We start from the raw sequence: 14,766 nt of genomic DNA, 5'->3' as shown, positions 1-14,766 counted from the left end.
CTGTTATGAACTTCTCTGACAAGGAACTTTATGAAGCCACCATCTCGGCTCTCAGTAAAGGATTGAACTTTGCCCCAGCTCCACGTAAGTGCCGGCCGCGGTGGCCGTGCGGTTCTAGGCGCTGCAGTCCGAAACCGCGGGACTGCTACGGTCGCAGGTTCGAATCCTGCCTCGGGCATGGATGTGTGTGATGTCTTTAGGTTAGTTAGGTTTAAGTAGTTCTACCACTGTGGGGAGCCGGACTTGGGTAGCACGGGGATATTAACCTCGTCCCGTCTGTCCCCAGATCGGTCTGCCGCTGTGGTTGCCCCGGTTGCTGCCCGCAGTGGGGCTGAGCCCTCGCCTGTGGTTGACTGGGAGGTCGTTCCAAGGCGTGGCAGGCAGCGAAAGACGTCCCCGGAGGCTGATCAGAAATCCTCCCCGGTGCGTCTGACAAACAGGTTTCAGGCACTGTCTCTGGCTGAGCTAGATGCAGCTGCCTGCCCTGTTTCAGATGATGATTCTCAGTCTTCAAGGTCCGGGCAATCACAGCGGGTGGGCTTATTGGTAGTTGGGAGCTCCAATGTTAGGCGCGTAATGGGGCCCCTTAGGGATATGGCGGCTAAGGAGGGGAAGAAATCCAGTGTGCACTCCGTGTGCATTCCGGGTGGAGTCATTCCTGATGTGGAAAGGGCCCTTCCGGATGCCATGAAGAGCATAGGGTGCAGCCAGCTGCAGGTGGTGGCACATGTCGGCACTAATGACGTGTGTCGCTTTGGATCTGAGGAAATTCTCTCTGGATTCCAGCGGCTATCTGATTTGGTGAAGGCTGCCGGTCTTGCTTACGAGATAAAGGCAGAGCTCACGATCTGCAGCATCGTTGACAGAACCGACTGCGGATCTTTGGTGCAGAGCCGGGTGGAGGGTCTGAATCAGAGGCTCAGACGGTTTTGCGACCGTGTTGGCTGCAGATTCCTTGACTTGCGCCATAGGGTGGTGGGGTTTCGGGTTCCGCAGAATAGGTCAGGAGTTCACTACACTCAGCTGGCGGCTACACGGGTAGCGGAGGCTGTGTGGCGTGGACTGGGCGGTTTTTTAGGTTAGAAGGCCTCGGGAAAGTACGGGGTGGGCTGCAATCTCAAAGGGTGCATGGCAAATACAGGACGTGCTTGGATCAAGGAACAGTCGGAATTGTAGTTATAAATTGTTGTAGTTGTGCTGGGAAAGTCCCTGAGCTTCAAGCGCTAATAGAAAGCACAGAAGCTGAAATCGTTATAGGTACAGAAAGCTGGCTAAAGCCTGAAATAAGTTTTGCAGAAATTTTTACGAAGTCTCAGACGGTGTTCGGGAAAGATAGAGTAGGCAGAATTGGTGGTGGAGTGTTTGTGTCTGTCAGTAGTGGTTTATCTTGTAGTGAAGTCGAAGTAGATTCTCCGTGTGAATTGGTATGGGTGGAGGTTATACTTAACAGCCGAACTAAGTTAATAATTGGCTCCTTCTACCGACCCCCAGACTCCAATGATATAGTTGCGGAACAGTTCAGAGAAAATTTGAGTCTCGTAACAAATTAATACCCCACTCATACGGTTATAGTTGGTGGAGACTTCAACCTTCCCTCGATATGTTGGCAAAAATAAATGTTCAAAACCGGTGGTAGGCAGAAAACATCTTCCGAGATTGTCCTAAATGCTTTCTCCGAAAATTATTTCGAGCAGTTAGTCCACGAACCCACGCGAATTGTAAATGGTTGCGAAAACACACTTGACCTCTTAGCCACAAACAATCCAGAGCTGATCGAGGGCAGCATGACTGATACAGGGATTAGTGATCACAAGGTCGTTGTAGCTAGGCTCAATACCGTTTCTTCCAAATCCACCAGAAACAAACGCAAAATAATTTTATTTAAGAAAGCGGATAAAGTGTCACTAGAAGCCTTCCTAAGAGACAATCTCCATTCCTTCCGAACTGACTATGCAAATGTAGACGAGATGTGGCTCAAATTCAAAGATATAGTAGCAACAGCAATTGAGACATTCATACCTCATAAATTGGTAAGAGATGGAACTGATCCCCCGTGGTACGCAAAACAGGTCCGAACTCTGTTGCAGAGGCAACGGAAAAAGCATGCGAAGTTCAAAAGAACGCAAAATCCCGAAGATTGGCTAAAATTTACAGACGCGCGAAATTTGGCACGGACTTCAATGCGAGATGCCTTTAATAGGTTCCACAACGAAACATTGTCTCGAAATTTGGTAGAAAATCCGAAGAAATTCTGGTCAAATGTAAAGTACACAAGCGGCAAGACGCAGTCTATACCTTCGCTGCGCAGTGCCGATGGTACTTTTACCGACGACTGTGTCGCTAAAGCGGAGTTATTGAACGCAGTTTTCCGAAATTCCTTCACCAGGGAAGATGAATGGAATATTCCAGAATTTGAAACACGAACAGCTGCTAGCATGAGTTTCTTAGAAGTAGGTACCATAGGGGAAGCATCTCAAATCGCTTGATACGGACAAGTCTTCAGGTCCAGATAGTATACCGGTTAGGTCCCTTTCATATTACGCTGATACAATAGCTCCCTACTTAGCACTCATATACTACCGCTCGCTCACCGATAGATCTGTACCTACAGATTGGAGAATTGCGCAGGTCGCACCAGTGTTTAAGAAGGGTAGTAGGAGTAATCCATCTAACTACAGACCTATATCATTGACGTCGGTTTGCAGTAGGGTTTTGGAGCATATACTGTATTCAAACATTATGAATCACTTCGAAGGGAACGATCTATTGATACGTAATCAGCATGGTTTCAGAAAACATTGTTCTTGTGCAACGTAGCTAGCTCTTTATTCGCACGAAGTAATGGCCGCTATCGACAGGGGATCTCAAGTTGATTCCGTATTTCTAGATTTCCGGAAAGCTTTTGACACCGTTCCTCACAAGCAACTTCTAATCAAGCTGCGGGCCTGTGGGGTATCGTCTCAGTTGTGCGACTGGAGTCGTGATTTCCTGTCAGGAAGGTCGCAGTTCGTAGTAATAGACGGCAAATCATCGAGTAAAACTGAAGTGATATCAGGAGTTCCCCAGGGAAGCGTCCTGGGACCTCTTCTGTTCCTGATCTATATAAATGACCTGGGTGACAATCTGAGCAGTTCTCTTAGTTTGCTCGCAGATGATGCTGTAATTTACCGTCTAGTAAGGTCATCCGAAGACCAGTATCAGTTGCAAAACGATTTAGAAAAGATTGCTGTATGGTGTGGCAGGTGGCAGTTGACGCTAAATAACGAAAAGTGTGAGGTAATCCACATGAGTTCCAAAAGAAATCCGTTGGAATTCGATTACTCGATAAATAGTACAATTCTCAAGGCTGTCAATTCAACTAAGTACCTGGGTGTTAAAATTACGAACAACTTCAGTTGGAAAGACCACATAGATAATGTTGTGGGGAAAGCGAGCCAAAGGTTGCGTTTCATTGGCAGGACACTTAGAAAATGCAACAAGTCCACTAAAGAGACAGCTTACACTACACTCGTTCGTCCTCTGTTAGAATATTGCTGCGCGGTGTGGGATCCTTACCGGGTGGGATTGACGGAAGACATCGAAAGGGTGCAAAAAAGGGCAGCTCGTTTTGTATTATCACGTAGTAGTGGAGAGAGTGTGTCAGATATGATACGCGAATTGGGGTGGTAGTCATTACAGCAAAGACGTTTTTCGTCGCGGCGAGATCTATTTACGAAATTTCAGTCACCAACTTTCTCTTCCGAATGCGAAAATATTTTGTTGAGCCCAACCTACATAGGTAGGAATGATCATCAAAATAAAATAAGAGAAATCAGAGCTCGAACAGAAAGGTTTAGGTGTTCGTTTTTCCCGCGCGCTGTTCGGGAGTGGAATGGTAGAGAGATAGTATGATTGTGGTTCGACGAACCCTCTGCCAAGCACTTAAATGTGAATTGCAGAGTAGTCATGTAGATGTAGATGTAGAAGTTCTAGGGGACTGATGACCTAAGATGTTAAGTCCTATAGTGCTCATAGCCGTTTGAACCGTTTCCACGTAAGTTACCGGTGGTTGAGATTATGAGTGGAGTGGAAAAAGCAGTTCGTCATCTTCCTCAAAAAGCAGCGGATGACGTAAGGCTTGCTACTAGCCGGGTTTTAGCGACATCCAAGCCGCCTAAGTCAAACATCAGCAGAGAGGAGAGACAAGGACTGAAATTGTTGCAGAAGGATGAAGATCTAGTTGTTTTACCTGCTGACAAGGGGAACGCCACGGTAATCCTTAATGCTACAGATTACCACAAGAAAGTTGGATTGTTACTGGAGGACTGCAAACACCGGATTCTCAAACGGGATCCCACATCGTCGCTCAGCAGGAAGACAAGGGAGCTACTAAAAAACTCTGGCCTCTCCGACGAACTGGTGAAGAACTTACGGCCGAGAGCACCTAGGCCACCAAGACTGCACGGTCTGCCAAAGGTTCATAAGGATAACGTCCCGTTGAGACCGATTGCTAGCGCTATTGGCTCTCCTACGTACAGACTTGCAAAACACTTAATTAAATTGTTGGCGCCTATAATTGGTCACTGCCCACATCATATTAAGAATTCAAAAATGTTTGTTGATATCATAAAACAGATGAAGATAGGCCAAAGTGATGTCATGGTCAGCCTCGACGTGGTTTCTCTGTTCACCAAAGTACCTGTGGATGACACATTGCAACTGTTGGCTGCTCATTTTTCCTCAAAAATTTTGAAGTTGTTCCGGCATACCTTGACGACCACTTACGTTTTATACAGTGGAAATTATTATGAAATGACGGATGGAGCAGCCATGGGTTCGCCACTGTCACCAGCAATAGCGAATTTTTTCATGGACGATTTTGAAGAACGAGCGTTGAGCAGTGCTCACCTCCGCCCGTCATGCTTCTACAGATACGTCGCCGATACTTTTTAATCTGGCCGCACGGCAGTGACACGCTGCAGCAGTTCGTCGAACATTTAAATAGTGTACATCCAAACATAAAATTTACATTGGAGGTAGAGAAGGAAGGGAAGTTACCTTTTTTAGATTTGGACGACTGGGCCATTCTGTGTACAGGAAGCCAACCCATACAACTTATATCTGCATAGCCACTGCTTCCATCATCCGTCTCAGAAGAGAGCTATGCTGAATACTTTAGTACACAGAGCCAGGACAATTTCCGACAAGGACCACCTCGGTCCCGAGATTAACCATTTGACGACTGTTTTCAAGAGGAATGGTTATTCTGCAGGTGAAATTAAATCAGTATTGTCCAAGAAAGTAAGACACGATGCCGGCCATATACAAGAGGAGGACCAACACATAGCGCGTCTTCCTTTTTGCGGTGCTACAACAAGCAAGGTAGGCAGAGTCCTAAAGAGGTAAGGAATAAAACCAGTTTTCCGACCACCTAGGAAAATTAAGGAAATGTTGAGACCAGCCAAAGGTAGTCTCGGCTTAAGAGTGCCGGGAATTTATGCTATTCCTTGCGAATGCGGAAAGAATTACGTGGGCCAGTCTGTAAGAACCATTGCCGACCGCTGCATCGAGCACCAGCGCCACCTGAAATACAGGTATTTGGAAAAATCAGCGGTGGCTGAACATAGCATGCTTAACAAGCATAAGATTTTATTTGAAGAAACCAGAGTAATAGCCCACGCATTGAATTACTGGGACTCTGTGATCCGGGAAGCAGTCGAAATTAGACTTAGCGATGATAACTTTAGCAGAGACAACGGCTACGCACTTAGCAACACTTAGAAGAGTGCACTGGATAAAGAAAAATCGCAGAGAAAAACTTCCCGCACTTTACCTCCTGACTCAAGGGATGGCGCTGCAAGCAACGCGGGATAGAAACTACGTCTACAGAAGTAGAGGTCACCACTTCACTACGCGCCATATCGCTGTTGCTATGACGTATTCCAGCCAATCAGAAGCCGTCCTTTGCATATAAAAGTGGGAGCCTCGCTAGTTCACGACACGTCACCTTCGAGAAAGCCCCTATTCCTTCCTGACTGTCCTCGCCCGTCTCTATAATGTCATCCTCTCTACTGGCTTCTACCCTGACCTGTGGAAGACCTCCCGCGTCCTCTTATTCCTCAAACCCAACAAACCCCCTTCCGCCGCCTCTTCCTATCGTCCCATCTGCATCACCTCCGTCTTCAAATGGTTCAAATGGCTCTGAGCACTATGGGACTTAACATCTTAGGTCATGAGTCCCCTAGAACTTAGAATTACTTAAACCTAACTAACCTAAGGACGCCACACACATCCATGCCCGAGGCAGGATTCGAACCTGCGACCGTAGCAGTCCCGCATTTCCGGACTGTAGCGCCTAGAACCGCATGGCCACCGCGGCCGGCCCTCCGTCTTCAGTAAGGTCTTTGAATCCATCCTCTCCCACCGTATCCATCAGCACCTTGCTCAACACCACCTCCTCCCCCTTACCCAGTGTGGCTTCCGACCCTCCTTCTCTGCTGAAGACCAACTCCTCAACGTCGTTCATCTTCTGTCCCTCCAGCTCAACTCCCGTCGATCCGCCATTTTTGTTTCCATTGACCTCCAAAATGTCTATGACCGTGTATGGCATCCCGGTCTCCTCTTTAAACTCCAAGCCTACGCCCTGCCTATCAATTTTGTCCGTCTGGTTGCTTCCTTCCTCTCGCACCGTCCTTCCTATGTCACCCTCTACAACACCAACTCCCGTATCTTTTATCCCACGCCTGGCGTCCCCCAGGGTTCTGTTCTCTCCCCTCTCCTTTATCTCTTGTATACGGCTGATATGCCCAAGCCACCCCCACCGGTCCACCTTCTCCAGTATGCTGATGACACCGCCTTCCTGGCTCTCTATCCTACCCTTCAATGGTCTCAACGTACCCTCCAAACCCACCTTAACCACCACTTGGTGTCACCAGTGGTTCCTCCGTCTCAACAAAACCCAGGCAATCATCATAGGCCGCACCACTCGCTCCTTTCGCCTCCATGATTTCTACCTCACCCTTTATGGTCGTCCCATCCAGCTCACCCCCATCCTGAAATACCTTGGCCTCACCCTCGACCAACACCTCACCTGGACCCGTCACCTCCAGACCGTCCAGCAGAAAGCCCATTCCCACCTCCGCCTTCTGAAACTCCTGTCTGGCCGGATATGGGGACTGCATCCTTCTACCATCCTCCACACCTACAAATCCCTCATCCATCCTATGCTCTGTTATGCCAGCGTTGCCTGGATCTCCGCCCCCATCCGCTTTTACAAGGCCCTCCAAATCCTTGAACGCCATGCGCTCCGCCTTGCCTTCCGTATCTGCCTTCCTTCACCCACACGGCTCCTGTATGAACTGATCCCCTTCCCCCACCTCTGCCTGTTCCTCCAACATCTCTGCATCCTTTACATTGTCCGCAGACTTGATCCCCCCCATCCTCTGGTGACATCTACCCTTCCTTCCAACTATAACCTGGCCTTGTCCCCCCCCCCTCCCCAGTGCCCCCTTTTTCGTCTTCCCTCCTTCTCCCAGAGCGGATTCCCCTCCCTCCCTTCTTCCGGTCTCCCTCATCTCCTTGCGCCTGGCAGATCCTCCGTTTTGATCATCGTCAGTGTGCCACATCGGTGCTGTGTTTAGTGCTGTTTCTCCTGTCCATCAAAAGGTGTGATTTTAACTGTGTACTGCCTTGAGGTTCGCCGTCAGTGTTTGTTATGTGCTACGCCATCCGTCGATACCTTTTATGCTCCAGTCATACTGTGCCTTGTGTTCTTTTAATTGTTGCCGTGTGTGGTTTTCTGTGTGTGCTACTTTTAAACAGTTTCTTATCTCCATTTTACGGTCATCCCGTTTTTTTCTATTGCCTTCCATGATGTTCCCCCTTTTTTATATCTATGATCCCCATATTCTCTCCTTTGTTATTTTAAAATGTCTTTTATTGTTTGTTCTATGTCTTTCGGCTGAAGAGCAGCATATATGCTGCTGCCAGCCCGCCCCGATGGGGAATTGAAATACAATAAAGAAAAAAAAAAAAATAGTTCACGACAGTCAGTTTTAGCCCTGACGACCACCATGGAGGTAGTGGTCGAAAGCTTGGAGTTTTATCCTGAATTGGTGCGGCATGTACACCGAGAGATTTTTATTCAAGAAATACATCGCGAAAGACTTCGTAGCCAAATAGTAATATAAATTACATTGACAATCATAAAAATGTGCCAAATAGTGCAATATTGATGAATTTATGCATTTAAGTATTTGACGCAACTGGTCGTTATGGTGAACAAACGTTACGAGTTTTGTATAGCTACCAACAGGAAAGCGAATAGATTATTGAAGAGGAGCCTGATGGAGGAAAAAAAAAGTAACTTAATCGCTCAGTATGAACCGGTATGAATGTAATAAAATAAGTAACTGCTAACACAGTAAATACACTTGGGTTTGAAGTCGCGTCAAAATATCCGTTCATTATCTCCGGCAACTTTTCCATTAATAGTTTTGAACACCAGTACACTCACACAATGAAGCACAGACTCATACAGAATCCTTTACTTTGAAAGTGTTGTATGTCCATTTGTAATCTATAGCTGTGCCGCCATTTCTCCACGAACGGCAAATGAAACTGAGCGGCAATTAGCTTAATTTCCTCCCAATTATGCTACCAGAAAAACAATAACGTATAATATATTACCTATCAGCCAGGCACAACGAAGAGTAAGCACAGAGAACTTCCTGAACAAATGAGATATGGCACAATTTCTTGTTATTTTAGTATAGGTCAACGTGTTAAATTTGTAACCTAGGGCGTTTGAATACAGCCGCTGCCCCACCGACGAGCAACATGAAAAGCAATGCCGCCAGATGAAGTGAAGAACGAATATGCGCGCCGCCGAACGGGGTGAACAACATTTATCACTGCCGGCGTGAACGTATTAAATATGGTACAATTACTGTCATTAATTAATCATCTGCTCACACAGACAACACAACAATACTTCGTCAGGAAATTTCAGTGTCACTACTTCGGATCGCAGAGGCTGACAGCAATCTGAAAAAAAGAACAATGGACACAAAGTGTTTCGAATGGTGCCGATTTTTAATGATCAGTATTTGGGGGCCAAGGGCCAATATATTGCTGTCTTACTATAGCTAATCTATTGGGGGCTCATAACATACTAATAATAGGTTACCAACTATTAATAATAAGATCAGTACATATGCAGCCAGAGGTGCCTCCTCAGTGGCAGTATTGGCGCTTGAGCAAAAAAAGTTGGGCGACAAGTGATCTGTTCAGTCACTGAGTGACTATTATTGTTGTGGTCTTCAGTCTGAATACTGGTTTAGTACAGCTGTCCAAGTCACTTTTCCTGTGCTAGTCTCTTCATCTCAAGCTAACTACTGCAACCTACATTCTTCTGAATCTGCTTAGTGTATTCATCTCTTTGTTTCGCTCTATGATTTCCAACCCCCCCCCCCCCCCTCCACACGCCAGTCCCCTCCAGTTCTTAATTGGTGATCCCTTGATGCCTCAGAATGTGTTCTACCAACCGATCCCTTCTTCTACTCAGGATGCACCATAAATTTTTTTCTACCCGGTTTTAATCAGTACCTTAGATTAGCTTAGATTAGATTTACTTTCATTCCAATTGATCAATAGTGAGAAGGTCCTCCAGGATGTGGAACATGTCAGAAAAACAACAATACATGCCAAATATTTACAATTGAAACAAATAGGCTAATGTACCTTCCACAGGTCCCAAGTGGAATGATCGTCATTTTTTTAATGAGCACTATATGAACGAATCACTTTACAAACACTAATGCACTGAATTTAAAACAAAAAAGGTTTTTACTTATTTATAAGGTAATAAACATGTAATAGAACTACTACAATACTTATTTACAGTGAACACATTACTGCACTGAAATGGTGCAGAAGTTACAAATCAGTTGGTCCTACTGATAAATTCATCAATAGAACAGAAGGAGTTGGCCACCAATAAATCCTTTAGGCTTCTCTTAAACTGAATTTCATTGGTTATTAAGCTTTTTATGGCTGCTGGCAAGTTATTGAAAATGTGTGTTCCTGAATAATGCACACTTTTTGTACAAGAGTAAGTGACTTTATATCCTTGTGAAGATTGTTCTTATTTCTAGTATTGATTCCATGAATTGAGCTGTTGGTTTGAAAAAGTGATATATTTTTAATGACAAATTCCATTAAGGAATAAATATATTGGGAAGCAGTAGTTAGTATCCCTAGTTCCCTAAACAGGCTTCTGCAGGATTTTCTTGAGTTCACACCACAAATAAATCTTACTGCACGTTTTTGTGCCCGGAAAACTTTAGCTCTGCTTGATGAATTACCCCAAAAAATAATCCCATATGACATTATGGAATGAAAGTAAGCATAGTATGCCAGCTTTTTCATCTTTATATCACCTATGTCTGACACAATTCGCATTGCAAATAGAGATTTGTTAAGAAGCTTCAGCAGTTCTTGGCGTGCTCCTCCCAGCTGAATTTATTATCAAGCTGTAATCCCAAGAATTTAACACTGTCCGCTTCTTCTATCTGCTTGTCATCGTATGTTAGCCATATACTCGTAGGACACCCGTTACAAGTTCTGAACTGCATGTAGTGTGTTTTTTCAAAGTTTAGTGACAAAGAATTGGCTAAGAACCAGTGATTAATGTCCACAAATATTTTACTAGCCGATCTTTCTAAGACTACACTTGATTTGCAATTTATTGCAATGTTTGTATCATCGGCAAGCGAAACGAACTTGGCATCTGATAATGTTACTGATGAAAGGTCATTGATATACACAAGAAAAAGTAAGAGGCCCAAAATGGAACCTTGTGGGATCCCACATGTAATTAGTTCCCAGTTGGATGATGCCTGATAGCTTAATACATCTCTCTTTCCTAATAACACCCTTTGTTTCCTGCCAGAGATATAAGGTTTGAACCATTTTTCAGCATTTCCTGTTACTCTATAATATTCGAATTTACTTAAAAGGATATTGTGATTTACACAGTCAAATGCCTTTGACAGATCACAAAATATACGAGTTGCCTGCAGTTTTTTGTCTAATGAATGAAGCACATTTTCACTGTATGTGTAGAGACCCTTCTCAATATCAGAACCCTTTACAAATCCGAACCGCGACTTTGACAGAATATTATTTGAGATAAGGTGGTTATAAAGCCGATTGTACATTACTTTTTCTAAAATTTTTGAGAATGCTGGCAACAGCGAAATTGGACGGAAATTTGATGCTATTTCTTTATCTATCTTCTCAAACATTGGCTTAACTTCCGTATATTTCAACCATTCAGGAAATATTCCACTGATAAACGACTGGATACACAGATAGCTTAATATGTTACTTAACTCAGAATCACATTCTTTAATTAACTTTGTTGATATTTCATCATACCCACTAGATGTTTTTGATTTTAAAGATTTTATAATGGACATTATTTCTGCTGGGGTAGTGAGGGTCAAATTCATATTATGGAAGTTACTTGAAATGTCTGGTCCGAGGTATTCCATAGCAGCATCTACAGAACCTGACAACCCCATCTTTTCAGTAACAGTTATAAAGTGTTTGTTGAAAAGTTCTGCAACACTATACACATTTGTCACCAATGTATCATTGGTGCTATTTGTCCCCCTTCGTGTCTGGTTCTACTTGTCTCCTCCTTCACTGTATCCCATAGTATCTTTATTTTGTTATATGACATCTTATTTGCTTTGATGTTCGTATTACAGTCTTTAATAGTCTCATTAGTTACGTGACCTACCCATCTAATCTTGAGCATTCTTCTGTAGCACCACATCTCAAAAGCTTCTCCTCTCTTCTTGGCTTAACTGTTTATCGTCCATGTTTCACTTCCATACATGGCTACATTCCATACAAATACTTTCAGAAACAACTTCCTGACACTTAAATCTATACTCAATGTTAACAAATTTCCTTCTTCAGAAAAGCTTTCCTTCTCATTGCCAGTCTACATTTTATATTCTCCCTACTTCGATCGTCATCATTTATTTTGCTTCCCAAATAGCAAAACTCATCTACTATTTTAAGCGTCTCGTTTTCTAATCTAATACCATCAGCATCACCTAATTTAGTTGGACTACATCCCATTATCCTTGTTTTGCTTTTGTTGATGTTCATCTTATACCCTCTTTTCAAGACACTGTCCATTCCGTTCAACTGCTCTTCCAAGCCTTTGCTGTTTCTGACAGAATTACAATGTCATCGACAAACCTCAACGTTTTTATTTCTTCTCCTTGGACTTTAGTTCATACTCCAAATTTTTCTTTTGTTTCCTTTACTGCTTGCTTAATATACAGACTGAATACAATCTTGTCTCATTCCCTTCTCAACGACTGCTTTCATTTCATGTCCCTCAACTCTTATAACTACCATCCGATTTCTGCACAAATTATAAATAGCCCTTCGCTCCCTGTATTTTACCCCTGCCACCTTTAGAATTTTGAAAGAGAGTATTCAAAGTTGTCAAACGCTTTCTCTAAGTGTACAAACGCTGTAAACGTTGGTCTGTCTTCCGTTAACCTATCTTCAACGAGAAGTCGTAGGATCAGCATTGCCTCGCGTGTTCCTACGTTTCTCCTGAACCCAAACTGAACTTCCCCGAGGTCAGCTTCTACAAGTTTGTCCATTCTTCTGTAAGGGATTAGTGTTAGAATTTTGCAACCGTGACTTATTAAACTGATTGTTCGGTAATTTTCACACTTGTCAGCTCCTGCTTTCCTAGTAATTGGAATTATTATATTCTTCTTGACGTTTGAGGATATTTCACCTGTCTCATACACCCTGCTCACCAGATGGAGGAGTTTTGTATGGGGCTCTCCCAAGGCTATCAGTATTTCTGTTTTCTGATCCCGGAGCCTTGTTTCGACTGAGGTCTTTCAGCGCTCTGTCAAATTTTTCACATAGTGTCATATCTCCCTTCTCATCTTCATCTACGTCCTCTTCCACCTTTTTATCTACACTCCTGGAAATGGGAAAAAGAACACATTGACACCGGTGTGTCAGACCCACCATACTTGCTCCGGACACTGCGAGAGGGCTGTACAAGCAATGATCACACGCACGCCACAGCGGACACACCAGGAACCGCGGTGTTGGCCATCGAATGGCGCTAGCTGCGCAGCATTTGTGCACCGCCGCCGTCAGTGTCAGCCAGTTTGCCGTGGCATACGGAGCTCCATCGCAGTCTTTAACACTGGTGGCATGCCGCGACAGCGTGGACGTGAACCGTATGTGCAGTTGACGGACTTTGAGCGAGGGCGTATAGTGGGCATGCGGGAGGCCGGATGGACGTACCGCCGAATTGCTCAACACGTGGGGCGTGAGGTCTCCACAGTACATCGATGTTGTCGCCAGTGGTCGGCGGAAGGTGCACGTGCCCGTCGACCTGGGACCGGACAGCAGCGACGCACGGATGCACGCCAAGACCGTAGGATCCTACGCAGTGCCGTAGGGGACCGCACCGCCACTTCCCAGCAAATTAGGGACACTGTTGCTCCTGGGGTATCGGCGAGGACCATTCGCAACCGTCTCCATGAAGCTGGGCTACGGTCCCGCACCCCGTTAGGCCGTCTTCCGCTCACGCCCCAACATCGTGCAGCCCGCCTCCAGTGGTGTCGCGACAGGCGTGAATGGAGGGACGAATGGAGACGTGTCGTCTTCAGCGATGAGAGTCGCTTCTGCCTTGGTGCCAATGATGGTCGTATGCGTGTTTGGCGCCGTGCAGGTGAGCGCCACAATCAGGACTGCATACGACCGAGGCACACAGGGCCAACACCCGGCATCATGGTGTGGGGAGCGATCTCCTACACTGGCCGTACACCACTGGTGATCGTCGAGGGGACACTGAATAGTGCACGGTACATCCAAACCGTCATCGAACCCATCGTTCTACCATTCCTAGACCGGCAAGGGAACTTGCTGTTCCAGCAGGACAATGCACGTCCGCATGTATCCCGTGCCACCCAACGTGCTCTAGAAGGTGTAAGTCAACTACCCTGGCCAGCAAGATCTCCGGATCTGTCCCCCATTGAGCATGTTTGGGACTGGATGAAGCGTCGTCTCACGCGGTCTGCACGTCCAGCACGAACGCTGATCCAACTGAGGCGACAGGTGGAAATGGCATGGCAAGCTGTTCCACAGGACTACATCCAGCATCTCTACGATCGTCTCCATGGGAGAATAGCAGCCTGCATTGCTGCGAAAGGTGGATATACACTGTACTAGTGCCGACATTGTGCATGCTCTGTTGCCTGTGTCTATGTGCCTGTGGTTCTGTCAGTGTGATCATGTGATGTATCTGACCCCAGGAATGTGTCAATAAAGTTTCCCCTTCCTGGGACAATGAATTCACGGTGTTCTTATTTCAATTTCCAGGAGTGTATATTTCAACTTATTAACAGTTATACATTGCTCAAAGCCTGTTACAGAGGATCGAATAATCGCATTTAGATCGTCAATATCGTAAGGACCAAGGGACATTTCCAAAACTTCACCACATCCAAGATGCAGTTCATTGACTGCCTGTGTGAAATTTGGAATGCCGTTGTATGTTTCCACACCGATGAATTCAGCCCTCCACTCCCCTTTGCTTACATCTGTTGACGGCAAGTAATTAACACTTAATACTGACGATCTTTCTTTTAATGTTTAATCCTCAACTGATGCAGTAACGTGCATGCTGCTTGTTGTTATGCAATCGTCAGGAGAATAATTTGAGGGGGA

This window comes from Schistocerca americana, chromosome 3, assembly GCF_021461395.2.
Source record: "Schistocerca americana isolate TAMUIC-IGC-003095 chromosome 3, iqSchAmer2.1, whole genome shotgun sequence".
Taxonomy (NCBI): domain Eukaryota; kingdom Metazoa; phylum Arthropoda; class Insecta; order Orthoptera; family Acrididae; genus Schistocerca; species Schistocerca americana.
Note: the sequence above shows the minus strand (reverse complement) of the source record.